The sequence below is a fragment of the Procambarus clarkii genome, chromosome 3 (assembly GCF_040958095.1).
Source record: "Procambarus clarkii isolate CNS0578487 chromosome 3, FALCON_Pclarkii_2.0, whole genome shotgun sequence".
NCBI lineage: Eukaryota > Metazoa > Arthropoda > Malacostraca > Decapoda > Cambaridae > Procambarus > Procambarus clarkii.
In genome coordinates, this window is record NC_091152.1 from 56155374 (window position 1) to 56172157 (window position 16784).

The window sequence follows — 16784 nt, forward strand, 5'->3', positions numbered from 1 at the left end:
AATTATCAAAAAATGTTTAATTGAAACATTAAGAGAAACAAATAATTTGGAGATGGAATAAAACAATATATTTTGGGATGAAATTAGATTTTTATTGCTTTCACCAGGGCATGATTTAACAAATCATCTAGTGCATAAAAATTCGTTAGTTCTCTTGTGCTATATATAAAAGGACTCATATTTCTAATACGATATATGCATGCACCTTCATGTGTTAATTCGTATTTCCAAGATAGCAAAAACTTTTTCCACACTGGGGACACTTGTAAAAGGTCTCACCAGTATAAACACGTTTGTTTCATTGTACCACTGTGATCAATGATCTTTTTAGTGCAATGGTCATTCCTTAACGATTTCTCACCGGAATGCAGCAGTGTCTGTCCATATTTCCCAATTTATAAAAACGTTTTCCACACTCGGGACATTCGTTAGGTTTTTCACCTGTATGTACCATTCTGTGAATCTTCAGAGATACTTTTTCTCTGAATCTTCTGGAGTCTTCATGGTGGTTCAAAAACCACATTCTGGACACTCATGAGATTTCTCACCCGTACAAAGCGTCATGTGTTTTTCTCTTTTTACTAAATCTTTTCCGACACTCTGGACACACATGGTTTCTAACGAGTATACACTATCATGTGTTTATTCATTTTCCTATGATATTTTTCTTTTTCCATACTTTGGGCATTCGTCAGGTTTCTCACCTGTACACACCATCATGTGTTTATCCATTTTCCTGTGATTACTGAATCTTTTTCGACACTCTGGGCACTCGAAAGGCTTTTTAGAAGTATATACTACCATCGTGTAGTTATTCATATTTCTATGTTTACAGAAGCTTTTCCCAATCAAAGGAACACTGTAAATAAAGAGATGGCAGTTTCAGCTCCCTGGTAATTATGATGTTAGCTCTCTGGTGCTTATGTTGTTAGCTCTCTGGTGCTTATGTTGTTAGCTCTCTGGTATTTATGTTGTTGGCTCTCTTGTATTTATGTTCTTGGCTTTCTATTATATAAAACAGGTGAGGGGGATGTAGGTCACATGTAAGATGTTTGGTCACTGTAAGTAGGGGAGACCGGGATGAGATGCTGGAGCTGTTGTTGTTGTTGTTTAGATTTAGCTATTGAAAACTAAATGCCCGTATAGCACGGGATATAGTGAGTTCGTGTTTTTCTCGAAAACCTTGTTACTGTGATATTTCAGTCAAAGCATTAAATGGAAGTGGAAGTTTCCTTCTTTACCCCCATTTCTTTTTCACTTCTTTTTTTAGCACACTGCTTCTAGTCTTGTTTTAATAATAATTTTTTGGTGGTGGATGTAAATTCAGTGTTCACTAGTGTGTCCCATTCTTCAACTACTTTTCTGACCATTATAGTCAGAAAAGGATTGCTGTGGATTTTGCATCTAATCTAACTGATAATGTTAATTGAATGTTGAGTTTCATGCGCAGGGCTTCAGTTGTTTCACATTCCAACAAGTAGTATAATAATGACGCCTCTGCATATGTTCCACAGATATGACATTCTTTAACTATTAGACAAAGGAGCATAAGAATAAAGGTAACTGCAGAGGGCCTTTTGGCCCATACGATGCTTCTCCTATTTATAACCACCCAATCCCACTCATATATGTGTCCAACACACGATTGAGACAATCAAGGGACCCCCACCTACACTACGTTACATGGTAATTGCTTCCACAAATCAACAACCATAAACCAAAACTTATTCATTTATACCTATTGTTCCGGGTCCTGACTTGTGTGATTCTTTTTATACCATATTAATATCTCCTTTGTTATGGCCCTTCATTAACTTGTTTTACTGTACACTTCAATCAGTTATGATTAGTAAGAATTTAAAACCAAAGGATCAATGCATGAATGTTCGTAATAAGCAAATAGGACACTGGGATTTATTAATCGAAGTATTAGTAACAAGACACCTGGTGTTGTTCTTCAGCAATATCTTAGCTATATATATAGGTAAATATAGATATATAGCTACATATAGATATATAGCTATAGCTATAACCAATGGGGCTATGGTTAGGCCCCATTTAGATTATGCAGTTCAGTTTTGGTCGCAGTACTATGGAATGGATATAAATTTACTTGAACGTGTCCAGCGTAGGATGAAAAAGGTAATTCCCCAAATTAGAAATCTTTCCTATGAAGAAAGATTAACACAGCTGTAACAAACTAGGCTGTTGTAAGAATTATCCAGAGTGGTTTATCGACAAAAGAGAATGGGAAGCTGAGCCGCATGGTGACCTGACCCCCAGGGGGATTCGCGGTGGAAATAACCGACGCGTTGTTCATAACTGCGTATAATGAACCATCCTATAGTATTCAGTAAATTAGAGAAAATTAGCCTTTATTCATTTTGCATTAAAATTGTATTGTATAATAGTACTGGATACAATATCAAGAGTATTCTAATTATTGAGTTTAAGTCACCATCAGTGACGTCACGAATCAGATCTAACTTTTGAGGCGGAGTGACCGGCGGTCATAGGTCATCAGGGGTTGACAGGTCTAATATTTCTCAAAGTTTTAATAACCATTTTTGTGATCGGGAACAGCTCTGCCGTTAGATGTTTGTAATTTAATTCAGTAAAATAATTCAACCAGTCTGGATCAATTAAGTACAACAGAGGTTAATTGTTATAACTTAAACCTTGCTAGTAACTGGGTAGGACTTTGACGGACTAGGCGGAAGGATACAATACTCTGTCTGGGGTAGACCAGACAAGGAAGAAATCAGTGTGAATACGGGAGCAGCTGGGAGAGGTCAAACATCTTACCTCTCCCCAAGACATCTAGCTGGTCGCCCAAGGTATAGTTGCTATGGTTATGTATAGAAATAGTCTTCTCATTTGCCATTCAGGTCAAGTAGGGAGTGTTAAAGTGATAGGGAGTGAACCTATTTAGATTTTGTCTTAGTTTTCTTTTAATAAATTAAATTTGTTATTAATTTGCATTTTATTGTTTCCATGTGTTTTATGTGTATACTTGTCCTGGTCACGTGGTCCACACGAGGCGGAGTTGCATTGGGCGCCGATTCTAACATCGAATCGGAATTATCATTACCGTGTAATTTATTCCACACTCAAGGTCATCGTTTATAGTGGGGATCAAGCCCCTAGGTTGATTAATTAGCGTGATCGATCCAGACCTCGATCATTGCTCTTGTATTACTGGTCTGGTGGTGGCAGCAGAGGTGACTCTAGGGTTTTGTTCAGAGCTTAGGTCACGTCATACTGGGTGTAGAATCCTAAGTCGGTCAATCGTCTTAGGACCACGTGGCGTGGAGTTGGCTTTGTTAAAAGTTTTGGAGTCCCTTGGTTTAGAAATAAAAGTAAGAATACGGGTAGAGGGAGTAGAAAGAAGGAAGAAAAGAGAGAGGAACCATACCCGTGTTACAATGGTGCACAGCGGTGGTTTCAACAATTTTGTTTGAAATTGTTGAAAGGCTCACGCGTCTAGCCGTTCGAACACGTGCGCGGATGCTAAGGAGACAGCCGCGGGCCCGGATTAGCAGTGCGCCCCACAAGTGCGTTTGAGTGGGGATTGGCGAATCTTGGGTCATGCGGGCTGATATGATTAAGGTTAGTTAGTAAGATTAGAATTAAAAAAAAAAAAAAATAGATTTATTGAAAAGGAGACCGCTCCGAGTTGATTGGACTGGGTACCATACTCGACCCATTGCAATTAATTCAGAGGTGTTGGGAGCCACCATACTCTCAACAGCAGTTCCTTGAGGGCTGTCGGGGGCGGATATATCTGTGGGACGCCAATAGATAGTCCGAGGGCGTTATTAGACGACCCAAAACGCTAGGAAAAACGTAATCCGTGAAGGGCGTTGCGGCCTCCGAGGGACGGACTAGTAACCTACCTAGCAGCGATTCAACAACTAAGTGATCGCACACTTAGTGGAGGTTGAGTCGTCCCTAGTCATAATTGTTGCTGAAAGCTGCGTGTCGCTCTGTTGGAACCTAGATGGTGTGGCCTCTAGGCTAGGTGTGGTACGGCGAGCCGGTAGAAACAATTATAAGTTTAAGTCGAGTGCATTTTTTTAATTAAGTATACTTAAATTTATAAAGTAATTTCCGTTTATTTGCGTTGTTCTAGATTAATTTTTTTCCCCTAAATTCAATCCCCGGTTAAAATTTTTTCAAAGTGTTTAGCATTTTCTTGCATATTAGGCTAAGTGCGTACGTTAAGTTTTGTTATTCCCTGTTCTATTAGTCTAAGTCAGAGGCGTTGTTGCTAGAGTGTAGTTAATCCTCTGGACTTAGGGCTATATGTCGGTCACGATAGATAAGTGAAGGAGTTTAAGGGATAATAAGTTGCGTGTAAATGCTTAATAGAGTCCGTGGTATATTTCTAAGTATTTTGGGATAAGTTTTCGGCTAAGTCGATGTCGGAAACTCGTTAACTGTAATTAATTTGTATTCGTGGGTCACGTGTATGATCTGGGCGTCATTAGGATTCTCCAGTCGATGCGAGTGATATTTTCTAGTTTTTACCAGTAAGACGGTAGAATTGTGTTTGTAGACTTAGAATTCTGTTTTCAGTAGAAACGTAGGTGGAAAACTTTCTAAGTCCAGCTTGGGCTAGAATCTGACTTTTTGGCGAAAAATTCGAATTTTCATGTTTCGTGTATATTCTGGGGTCAGTATTACTCTCTAGTGCGCGCAAGGGACGTAATTCTGTTCGTAAGCATTAAACAGTGATAATTACATTTTTGCCGAATTTAGTATTTTTTCGAGAAAATCGTGTTGTAATTTTGTCAGAGTCCATTTGAGGTGAAAATCTCGGATTTTGACGAAAAATCGAATTAATGAGTGTTGAAACCGCCCGAAGTGTCAGTATTGTTCTGCATACAACGTCGGTAGTGAATAATAACGTATTTATATCTGGGAACGAGAAACCCAAATTTTTGTGAATTAAAGGAGTTTTTGTGATATTTGGGGTGATAGAAATTTTTTTTCCCTCGGAGTCAGAAAAATTGGCAGAGTCCAGCAATTGAGTAAAAACGCAGTTTTTTTATAAAAATTCAATTTTTAGTAAGCATTTATAGGTCCTGGGTGTCTATATTAATCGCTAGAGCGGTTTATTAACGTAAAACTAGTTATTTGTCCTTCAGAACAAAAATTTTGATTTTTCAGCGTTTAAGCGAAAAAGCGCGGGACTTAGTTTTTTTTTCAGCGCAGCTGGTCCCGCTCCATCAGTCATCAGTGGCCACGCTGCTCACTTCAAGCGCGTTTAGTATTCAAGTACAGTAAATATTCTTTATTAATCCATCACGAGTGCTACGCGTTAGTTGCGTTATCATTTAAATTGTTTTATATACATTAGATTCTTTAATTTTTTTAACGTAAAGGACTTAGGTTTCAGCAATAGAACTGCGGGATATTTCACGGTCAGACACGAGTGCGGGGCAGACACTCATTCATTGGATTCACTTCAGCGATTCTCTCGATAAATCGGTGTATTTCCTATTTTGGGAATTTAGTAGTTTTCTCTTAGAATAGAGTTGTGATTTTTTTTTTGTGTAAGATCACGGTTGTAGTGAGTCCGGGTCGAGGGTGTACTAAAGGGTAGTTTAGAAGAGACGTGGCACACCAGGAATCACAGGAAATGTTTAACCCAGATAATGGCCAGTCAGTAGGGACCAGTGGGAATGGGAGTGTAGAGGATAGAACCTCTTCCGACACCACTGGGGACCGCTCAGGTAGCTCAACTGGCACCACAGGTGGGGCCAGTGGGACTGAAGCGACGAGTTCACGGGTTCTGCATGGGACTGGGCAGTCGAGGGTATCTTTCCATCCCTGGAGAGATACTATTATTGACATGAGTGGGGAGTCTTGCGAGGAGTCGTCCCATGAGTGGGGAGAGCCGTCTTGGGTTCCCCCACAAATAACATCGACGCCATGCCAGCAGGGTAGACAGGGGGCCTCAGTTAGTATGGCAGGACGTCCCACTTCGCTCGGTAGAGAACAGCAACCCGTTCAACGGGAATATGAACAACCACACCAACAGCAGGAACTACCCAACATAACACCAATACCACAGCACCCACAACACCTAGGTACACCTCATCCGTCACTACAACAACCCCAACCCCACCTCCCATACCAACCCTTCCCCCAACCCCAGGCCACTCCATACCCATTCCAACCCCAGGCCACCCCATACCCATACCCATTCCAACCCCAGGCCACCCCATACCCATTCCAACCCCAGGCCACCCCATACCCATACCCATTCCAACCCCAGGCCACCCCATACCCATTCCAACTCCAGGCCACACCATACCCACCCCAACCTCAAAATACACCCCAACCTCAATCCACACCCCAACCCGAGGCCACCCACACCATACCTCAGCCTCAACCCCAACCTCAATCCACACCCCAACCCGAGGCCACCCACACCATACCTCAGCCTCAACCCCAACCTCAATCCACACCCCAACCCGAGGCCACCCACACCATACCTCAGCCTCAACCCCAACCTCAATCCACACCCCAACCCGAGGCCACCCACACCATACCTCAGCCTCAACCCCAACCTCAATCCACACCCCAACCCGAGGCCACCCACACCATACCTCAACCCCAACCCCAGGCCGCCACAGCCTTAGACAGGCAGATGCGCACGGAGACGCCGGGCACTCAGTTGTCGCCATACGTAGAGGCGTTAAGTAAAGGCGAGGGAGCCAAGCCGAGGAACTGTGGCGCGGGTTCATCAGGCGGGAAGCAGCCCTCAGCTGCAAGTTCGAGCCACCCTGCGCGGGGTACCAACAGAGATCCGCGGAGGTGTTACTCCTGCTGGAAGCGCGGGCATATACAGAGGGATTGCGAAGTCACTCCTACGAAAGCATGAAAGCAGGCGCCTAGTGATGGTAGGCCTACTTTTGAGGTGAAAGTGGAAGGTGTGAGATTGACAGCTTTTGTTGATACAGGAAGCCAGGCAACGGTAATTAAAAAGTCAGCCTTCAGCAATTTTAAGTATACACGTCTTCAACGTTGCGCAAAGACATTAACAGCAGTCAATGGGGAAAAGATTGAGATCGTAGGTCAAGGTACAGTTAATTTTGAGATTGATGGGGAATTGCAGCCTCACACATGTACGATCGTAGAGAACCTTGATTTTCCTGGTCACATCTTAATGGGAACTGATTTTCTGTCGCGATTTGATTATTCCTTGTCTGCTCAAAAAGGGGCTAGGAACTGCCGGTTGCAGTTGGGACAGACTTCCTACCCAGTGGAGATGATCGACCATCCCCCAGTTGTAGCTTCAATTAAGAGGAAGCTGAAATATAATGCGCACTATCCAAAATTGATTTTTAAGTCTCTTCCAGACACAGTTAAGAGGTCATGCGCCTTGCATGCATTGACCAAACAGAGTTGCCCACCACATTCTGTTAAATTTATTAAAGTAGCCGTGGGACGTCACATCCAACCAGGTACCACCCTTCAGGTGGCTGGGAGATGTGATAGTTTATTAATTCCTCATCACTTAGTTGTAGTGCTCGATAAAGGTGCACTCATTCCAGTTGTCAATCTTTCACATAAGACTTTTCGCTTCAGGGCAGGTGATAGGGTATCTCAGGGAACCATGGTGGAGGACACAGAAATCTTTCACCATGAGTCAGCTGAGACGCCAGCCGTCACTGCACAATGTAGTGCACTGAATATGTTGAAAACTAAAACACCATCCAAAGTACAATACGAAACGAGAAATGTTGCACAGAATGTAGAGGAAGTGGAAAAATTAATTTCAGCACTTGATTTGCAACATGTTGCACAGGCGGATAGGAAGGCACTGAGAGGAGTTTTACGAACATTCCCGAAATTGTTTGCGACAGAGGATGACCAGATTGGTCTCCTTGATAAGATCGAGCACACCATTCCAACTGGTGACCATTTGCCTGTGTACACAAGACAGTGGAGGTTGCCGGAACAGGCAAAGAACATTATCAGGGAGGAGTGCCAGAAAATGTTGAGACAGGGCGTGATAGAGCCTAGTACGTCACCGTGGCTCTCTCCTGTTGTGCTAGTTCGGAAACCGGACGGTAGTTATCGTTTCTGTGTTGACTACCGGAAGGTGAACGAACTAACTAAGGGTGATGTGTATCCGTTGCCCCGAATACAGGAGATAATAGATCAATTTGGTGCTGCTAAGTATTTCTCAACTCTTGACGCAAAATCGGCGTATTGGGCGATTCCGGTGGCAGAACAAGATAGGGAAAAAACAGCATTCTCGGATGGTAGGCACACTTATCAATTCCGTAGGATGCCGTTTGGTTTGAAGACAGCGCCTTCGTCGTTTCAGAGGGCCATCAACTTTATCCTTAGTCCGGTACTGGGTAGGCATTCTTTAGCGTACCTGGATGATGTTGTGATATATTCCAGGACGTTTGAGGAACACCTACAGGACTTGACTGAGACTTTGAAATTGTTAGATCAGGCAGGTTTCAGGCTGAATGTTCAGAAGTGCACCCTGGCGGCTCAGAAATTCAAATTTCTGGGGTTCCAGGTGTGCCCAGACGGTATCCGACCTGACCCAGATTCTTGCCGCGCCATTGCTGACATGCCTACTCCAAGGACAGCAAAGGACGTGCGTAGGTTTTTGGGGGCGGCCGGATATTTTCGTCGTCACATTGAAGGTTTCGCTGGCATTTCAGCACCCCTGACTGATCTGACAAAGAAAAATGCGAAGTTTGTGTGGAAATCAGAACATGACGAGGCCTATCGCAAACTGAAAGACCAACTAATCACGACACCGGTATTGGCTATTCCTGATTTTGATAAAGAGTGGGAAGTGCACACTGACGCCAGCGGTATAGCTATTGGCGGGTGCTTAATTCAGCGAGACGCAGATAATTTACCCCATCCAGTAGCCTATTTCAGTAGGAAGGTCAAAGGACCTGAAGTTCGTTATTCAGCTACGGATCGGGAGGCACTGGCAGTAGTAGAATCAGTTAGGTATTTCGAGCCTTACCTATTTCAGCGGCATTTTGTAATCTACACAGACCATCGAGCGTTAACACACATATTTAAGAAGCGAACAAAATGCCCACGAATGTCACGCTGGTCTCACGAACTTTCGGCCCACTCATTCCAGATCTTGTACAAGCCTGGTCCAGCACATGTTGTGCCAGATACGCTAAGTAGAAATATAGCGGCAATGCAGATTAATGAAAATATTGAAACCATTCCATCGGATAAAATGAGAGAATACCAGATGAACGAGCCGAGATGGAAAGAGATTATTGAGTATTTAGAGGGAGGAAAATACCCGAAAAAGAAAAAGAATTTACCTATACATGATTTTGAGATGAAACAGGGCGTCCTGTATTATGTCAATAGCCAGAATGAGAGGGCAGTATTTCAGCTAGTTATTCCGGACGCGTTGCGGTCATCAGCGTTAAAGCTTGCGCATGCTTCAAAAATTGCAGGGCATCCGGGGATCTTTAAAACCCACTTAAAAGCAAAGTCTCTATTTTATTTTCCAGGATTACTTTCTGAGGTAATCAATTTCGTGAAGTCGTGCCCTCGTTGCCAGAGGAGGAAAGGCACCCTTAAGGTACAAGCCCCACTTCAGGAATTTCCTGAAATTCGTGAACCGTTAGATCGTGTGGGGGCCGATCTGATTGATTTACACCACAGTCATGCGGGTAACAGATATGTGTTGGTGCTAGTTGACCATCTGTCTAGATACACTACACTAGTTGCATTACCTCAGAAGGATTCTCGTACGGTTGCAGATGCGTTCTTGCGTAGGTTCGTTACTGTATTCGGACCTCCTAAAGTTTTAGTCTCTGACCGGGGTCAAGAATTCAATGGGAATATATTTAGAGAAGTTTGTAAGATTTTAGAGACAACTTCGGCTTTTACAACAGCCTACCACCCACAAGCAAACGGAATGACGGAACGGACTAATCGTTCAGTCAAGGATATGCTTGCAATCCTTGCTGAACATGATGCAAACACCTGGGATGAACACCTACCCTATGTTCAGTTCGCCTTGAATACTGCCATCCACCAATCAATTAACACCCAACCACTTCATTTGTTTACTGGTAATTCATGCAATTTCCCGTCAGGTCTGCTTAACAGACATAATGTTGCATACGGGGAGGACTATCCTTCAGAGGTCCTTGGTAAAATGAGAAATGCATGGAATATTGCAGCTGAAGCGTCCAAGAAGGCACGGACTCGGTATGCTCATTTTTATGACAAGAAAGTGCGCCCTCTTGAGTTGAAGGAAGGAAGCCTCGTATTGAGAGTGAATGAGGCTGCGCCCGCCAATCAGAGCAGGAAACTAGCTCCGAGGTGGCGAGGACTATATAGAGTAATTAAAAGGGCGGGGCCGGTTAATCTTGTTATAAAAGGAGTGTTCGAGGACCAGGTGGAAAGGACAATTCACGTAAATAAATTGAAACATTATCATGCTAGAGAGGAATTAGAACTGCCTTCAGCGGGTCTAGTTCCTGACTCAGCAGTGCTGACTCATGGCTTCACCGACGAGTCAGAAGATGAGGATGACCCTCTGTCATCGCTCATCAGTAGTCAGGTGCAGTCTCGCCACCCTATGGTGACGAGATCTCGAGCTATACAGTAAAGTAACTTCCCTAGTTAGTATAATTTAGTATTCATTAGATTTTCCTGTAAAGGCAATGAGATGTACTATGTCTATACTTGACTCAGGTAGCAACTTTTACCGTGCTCTGGGGTTCCACCTCCACCAAACCCAGAGTATATCTATGCTTCCGCTGTGTTGTGTCTGTCTGTTCCCAGGTCTGATTGGTACACCGACCCAGTTGTTCCAGCCACACGTGAACCCTTGTCTGTAAAGACCGAGGGGGGAGGCACGTTACACAAAGCCCTCCCCCCACTAGACCCAGTAACCCATACATCAGTTACTTTGGGGATGAGTGACTGTCCAAGAGTCACCCGGCCGACGCCTCACGTCACTAACGAGGTTGTCAGGGCCAGCGAGCTGTCCACATTATAGCAGTCACCGGAGGTGCCATACAACGCCGGGGTAGCTGTCTCGAGATCACCAATACCCACCTGCTGCGTCATCAAGACTGCAGTCATTCCAGCAGTGTTGGAGGAGAGGTCAAGAAATGGAAAGCACGTAGCAGTACTCAAGAATTTCGCCGGAAGATTAATGATTACGTCATCTGAAGTAACAAGAAAGCAGAAGTAAGGCGGTCACAGGTGGAAGGCACGGTTTCCCTACAGAGTACCGGGACTCGCCAATAGAAGGTCGCAAAATTGTCTCCTTTGGCCTAAAGTCGGCGGTACGAGGGTATGCACAGTTGGTGTTTACGGCCTAGTAACCTGGTGACATCAAGAAACGCCTGAGATGACGTGAGCAATGATGGAAGACGAGATTCACCTGTTCTGCAAACAAGCAACCCGCCTCTACGACCTTCTAACATCACTCCTGCTAAGAGACACCGTTGGTACATCCAGTTCTGCTCTGCTGTGGTCATCTGCGACAAGTTTAACATCAAGACTACCGTGTGAACTGTGATTGATATGAAGGCGTGTGGACTGTCGGGAGCAAGATTAATGGCCGAAGTAACAGTATTCTACAGCTGTCACTTGGCACTCCGCTCTACTACACTCTGTCGTCATTCAAGAGTACCGGATGGGAGTACAAGAGGACCAGGTATTGATGTCTACACATGAGAAGAAGCAAGATCGACACCGTCATCGTCAGCGACTACATTCAGCATCCAGCAGCATCGATTTTTTTTTTTTTTCGATTACTCAATATGAACAATTGATACAAACAACAAAGTTGGCTCTGAACATCTGTGTAAAGAACATCTGGACACTTTTGTTTAAATGTTGAAAAACAGAGTTAGAATCACAATATTTTTTAAATGTTGAAAAACAGATTTAAAATAATAATTCTGTTATAATATATGAATTTTACTCTATAAATTGGTCAGTAATCAAAATCGAAGCCCCTGTGTAATTGTCTCAGCCCAGAACAAACGGTTATGGAAAATTATGTTGTGCTATTTTTTTCAGAATGTTTGAACACAGGAGAGGCGGACCAATATAAACATTGACACTTCTAGTGAGTGAGAACACTTGGCTGTACAGTCAGCTGAAACCTGTGATATAGTATAGGAATTTTTATTTTTAGATATATGTAATAAACGTTAGGTGTGTTCCTTGACATGTCAAGGTTGACATTGATGGGGAGTGGGTAGTACACGGATGTGAACTGATAGTTCCGTAGTACGCTCCCGGATGACTGAAAGTTCAGTCTGATGATATAACTTTAATGTTTGTTTGAGCACGGTGTGGCCGGCTCTAGAGGACACATGGACTTGGCTAGTGAAGAGCCAAGAGAGTTTAATAGCTAGTTTTTGATGGTAGAGTAGGGACATGTTATTTAGCTATGTCAGTAAGGATAGGATGTATGTTTCCTGATATTAGAGGATTGCTGTCAGTTGACAGCTGAGAAATTTATGAAATATGAACATGTTCATTATGATGTTGGACTATTATTTGTCAAATTTTATTAGTTAGGTTAGCTTTTGTTTGTGGCATGAGTTGAATTGTGGGTTTGGATACTAAACCTCGTGATTTTTAACAAATTAACAAGGTTTACTAAGTGCTTGTGCGGGGGGGTTGTAACAAACTAGGCTGTTGTAAGAATTATCCAGAGTGGTTTATCGACAAAAGAGAATGGGAAGCTGAGCCGCATGGTGACCTGACCCCCAGGGGGATTCGCGGTGGAAATAACCGACGCGTTGTTCATAACTGCGTATAATGAACCATCCTATAGTATTCAGTAAATTAGAGAAAATTAGCCTTTATTCATTTTGCATTAAAATTGTATTGTATAATAGTACTGGATACAATATCAAGAGTATTCTAATTATTGAGTTTAAGTCACCATCAGTGACGTCACGAATCAGATCTAACTTTTGAGGCGGAGTGACCGGCGGTCATAGGTCATCAGGGGTTGACAGGTCTAATATTTCTCAAAGTTTTAATAACCATTTTTGTGATCGGGAACAGCTCTGCCGTTAGATGTTTGTAATTTAATTCAGTAAAATAATTCAACCAGTCTGGATCAATTAAGTACAACAGAGGTTAATTGTTATAACTTAAACCTTGCTAGTAACTGGGTAGGACTTTGACGGACTAGGCGGAAGGATACAATACTCTGTCTGGGGTAGACCAGACAAGGAAGAAATCAGTGTGAATACGGGAGCAGCTGGGAGAGGTCAAACATCTTACCTCTCCCCAAGACATCTAGCTGGTCGCCCAAGGTATAGTTGCTATGGTTATGTATAGAAATAGTCTTCTCATTTGCCATTCAGGTCAAGTAGGGAGTGTTAAAGTGATAGGGAGTGAACCTATTTAGATTTTGTCTTAGTTTTCTTTTAATAAATTAAATTTGTTATTAATTTGCATTTTATTGTTTCCATGTGTTTTATGTGTATACTTGTCCTGGTCACGTGGTCCACACGAGGCGGAGTTGCATTGGGCGCCGATTCTAACATCGAATCGGAATTATCATTACCGTGTAATTTATTCCACACTCAAGGTCATCGTTTATAGTGGGGATCAAGCCCCTAGGTTGATTAATTAGCGTGATCGATCCAGACCTCGATCATTGCTCTTGTATTACTGGTCTGGTGGTGGCAGCAGAGGTGACTCTAGGGTTTTGTTCAGAGCTTAGGTCACGTCATACTGGGTGTAGAATCCTAAGTCGGTCAATCGTCTTAGGACCACGTGGCGTGGAGTTGGCTTTGTTAAAAGTTTTGGAGTCCCTTGGTTTAGAAATAAAAGTAAGAATACGGGTAGAGGGAGTAGAAAGAAGGAAGAAAAGAGAGAGGAACCATACCCGTGTTACACAGCTTAAATTGCATTCACTGGAAAGGCAAAGAGTTAGGGGGTGACATGATAGAGGTTTACAAGTGGATGAATGGACATAACAAAGGGGATATTAATGGAGTATTAAAAGTATCAACACAAGATAGAACGCGAAACAATAGGTATAAATTGGAAAAGTTTAGATTTAGGAAAGACTTGGGTAAATGCAGGGTTGTTGATTTGTGGAACCAGTACCGCGTGAAGGTGTGGAGGTGGGGTCCCTCGATTGTTTCAAGCGTGGGTTGGACATGTATATGAGACGGATTAAGAACATAAGAACAAAGGTAACTGCAGAAGGCCTATTGGCCCATACGAGGCAGCTCCTATTCTATAACCACCCAATCCCACTAATATATTTGTCCAACCCGTGCTTGAAACAATCGAGGGACCCCACCTCCACAATGTTACGCGGCAATTGGTTCCACAAATCAACAACCCTGTTACTGAACCAGTATTTACCCAAGTCTTTCCTAAATCTAAACTTATCCAATTTATATCCATTGTTTCGTGTTCTGTCCTGTGTTGATACTTTTAATACCCTATTAATATCCCCCCGGTTATGTCCATTCATCCACTTGTAAACCTCTATCATGTCACCCCTAACTCTTCGCCTTTCCAGTGAATGCAACTTAAGCATTGTTAATCTTTCTTCATATGAAAGATTTCTAATTTGGGGAATTAACTTAGTCATCCTACGCTGGACACGTTCAAGTGAATTTATATCCATTCTATAATATGGCGACCAAAACTGAACTGCATAATCTAAATGGGGCCTAACTAGAGCAAGATATAGCTTGAGAACCACACCAGGTGTCTTGTTACTAACGCTGCGATTAATAAATCCAAGTGTCCGATTTGCCTTATTACGAACATTTATGCATTGATCCTTTTGTTTTAAATTCTTACTAATCATAACTCCCAGATCCCTTTCGCAATCCGACTTCGCAATCACAACACCATCTAGCTCGTATCTTGTAACTCTATCATCATTACCTAACCTCAGAACTTTACATTTATCAGCATTAAACTGCATCTGCCAATCCTTTGACCATTTCAAAACCCTATCTAGATCAACTTGAAGTGATAGTGAGTCCTCCTCCGAATTAATTTCCCTACCGATTTTCGTATCATCGGCAAATTTGCAAATGTTGCTACTCAAACCTGAATCTAAATCATTTATATATATTATAAACAACAGAGGTCCCAGGACAGAGCCTTGAGGCACTCCACTTACAACATTTTCCCACTCTGACTTGATTCCATTTATACTAACTCTCTGTTACCTTTGGTATAGCCATGCCCTAATCCAGCTTAATATAGCACCCCCAATACCATGAGACTCTATTTTTTTAATCAGTCTTTCATGTGGCACTGTATCAAAAGCTTTGCTAAAGTCAAGGTATACAACATCGCAATCCTTACCACTATCAACTGCCTCAACAATGCTAGAATAAAAAGATAACAAATTTGTTAAACATGAACGGCCATTTATAAAACCATGTTGCGACTCAATTATTAATTTATGTTTTTCAAGATGAAGACGAATTTTATTTGCTATTATAGATTCGAGTAACTTTCCCACAATAGACGTTAGGCTAATTGGTCGATAGTTAGACGCAAGTGATCTATCTCCTTTCTTAAAAACTGGTATCACATTAGCAACTTTCCAAAACTCTGGCACTCTGCCTGACTCTATTGATTTATTAAATATGGTTGACAGTGGGTCACAAAGCTCCTCTTTGCATTCTTTAAGCACCCTAGCAAACACTTCATCCGGCCCTGGGGATTTGTTTGGTTTGAGTTTTACTATTTGTTTAAGAACATCCTCCCTGGTAACTGCTAAACTCGTCAACCTGTCCTCGTCCCCACCCACATAGACTTGTTCGGCTGAAGGCATATTGTTAAGTTCCTCTTTAGTAAATACAGATACAAAATATTTATTAAAAATACTACTCATCTCTTCATCACTATCTGTTATTTGACCTGTCTCAGTTTTTAATGGACCTATCCTTTCCCTAGTCTTAGTACGATATAACTGAAAAAACCCTTTAGGATTTGTCTTTGCTTGCCCTGCTATGCGAACTTCATAGTTTCTTTTTGCTTTCCTTATCTCTTTTTTAACATTTCTAACCAGTTGTACGAATTCCTGTTCTAAAGTGACCTCCCCATTTTTAATCCTTTTGTACCAAGCTCTCTTTTTACCTATAAGGTTCTTCAAATTCTTTGTTATCCACTTTGGGTCATTAGTATACGATCTATTCAATTTGTATGGTATACTACGTTCCTGTGCTTTGTTTAGAATATTCTTAAATAAGTTATATATTGAATCCACATCGAAATCCCCATTTAAGTCACCTAACGCTGGGTTCATGTCTCGCTCCAAGACCGGCCCACACCCCATACCCAAGCCTTTCCAATCAATTTGACCCAAAAAATTTCTTAGGCAATTAAAATCAGCTTTTCGAAAATCTGGCACTTTAACAGAATTTTCTCCTACTGGTCTATTCCATTCTATGCTAAATCTGATTTCTTTGTGATCACTGCTCCCTAGCTCACTCCCTATTTCGATGTCATTAATTTGCGTTTCCCTGTTAGTTAACACTAAATCTAAAATATTATTTTCCCGTGTTGGTTCCTTAATGTGTTGCGTAAGAAAGCAATCGTCAATTAATTCTAGAAAATCTTCTGCTTCACTATTCCCTGTTTTGTTCAACCAGTTTATTCCGCTAAAATTAAAGTCACCCATGACATAAATACTGTTAGATCTAGATGCGCTAGATATTTCATCCCATAGATGCTTTGCTTCCATTCTGTCTAAATTTGGTGGCCTATATATTATATATATACATAACATAAGA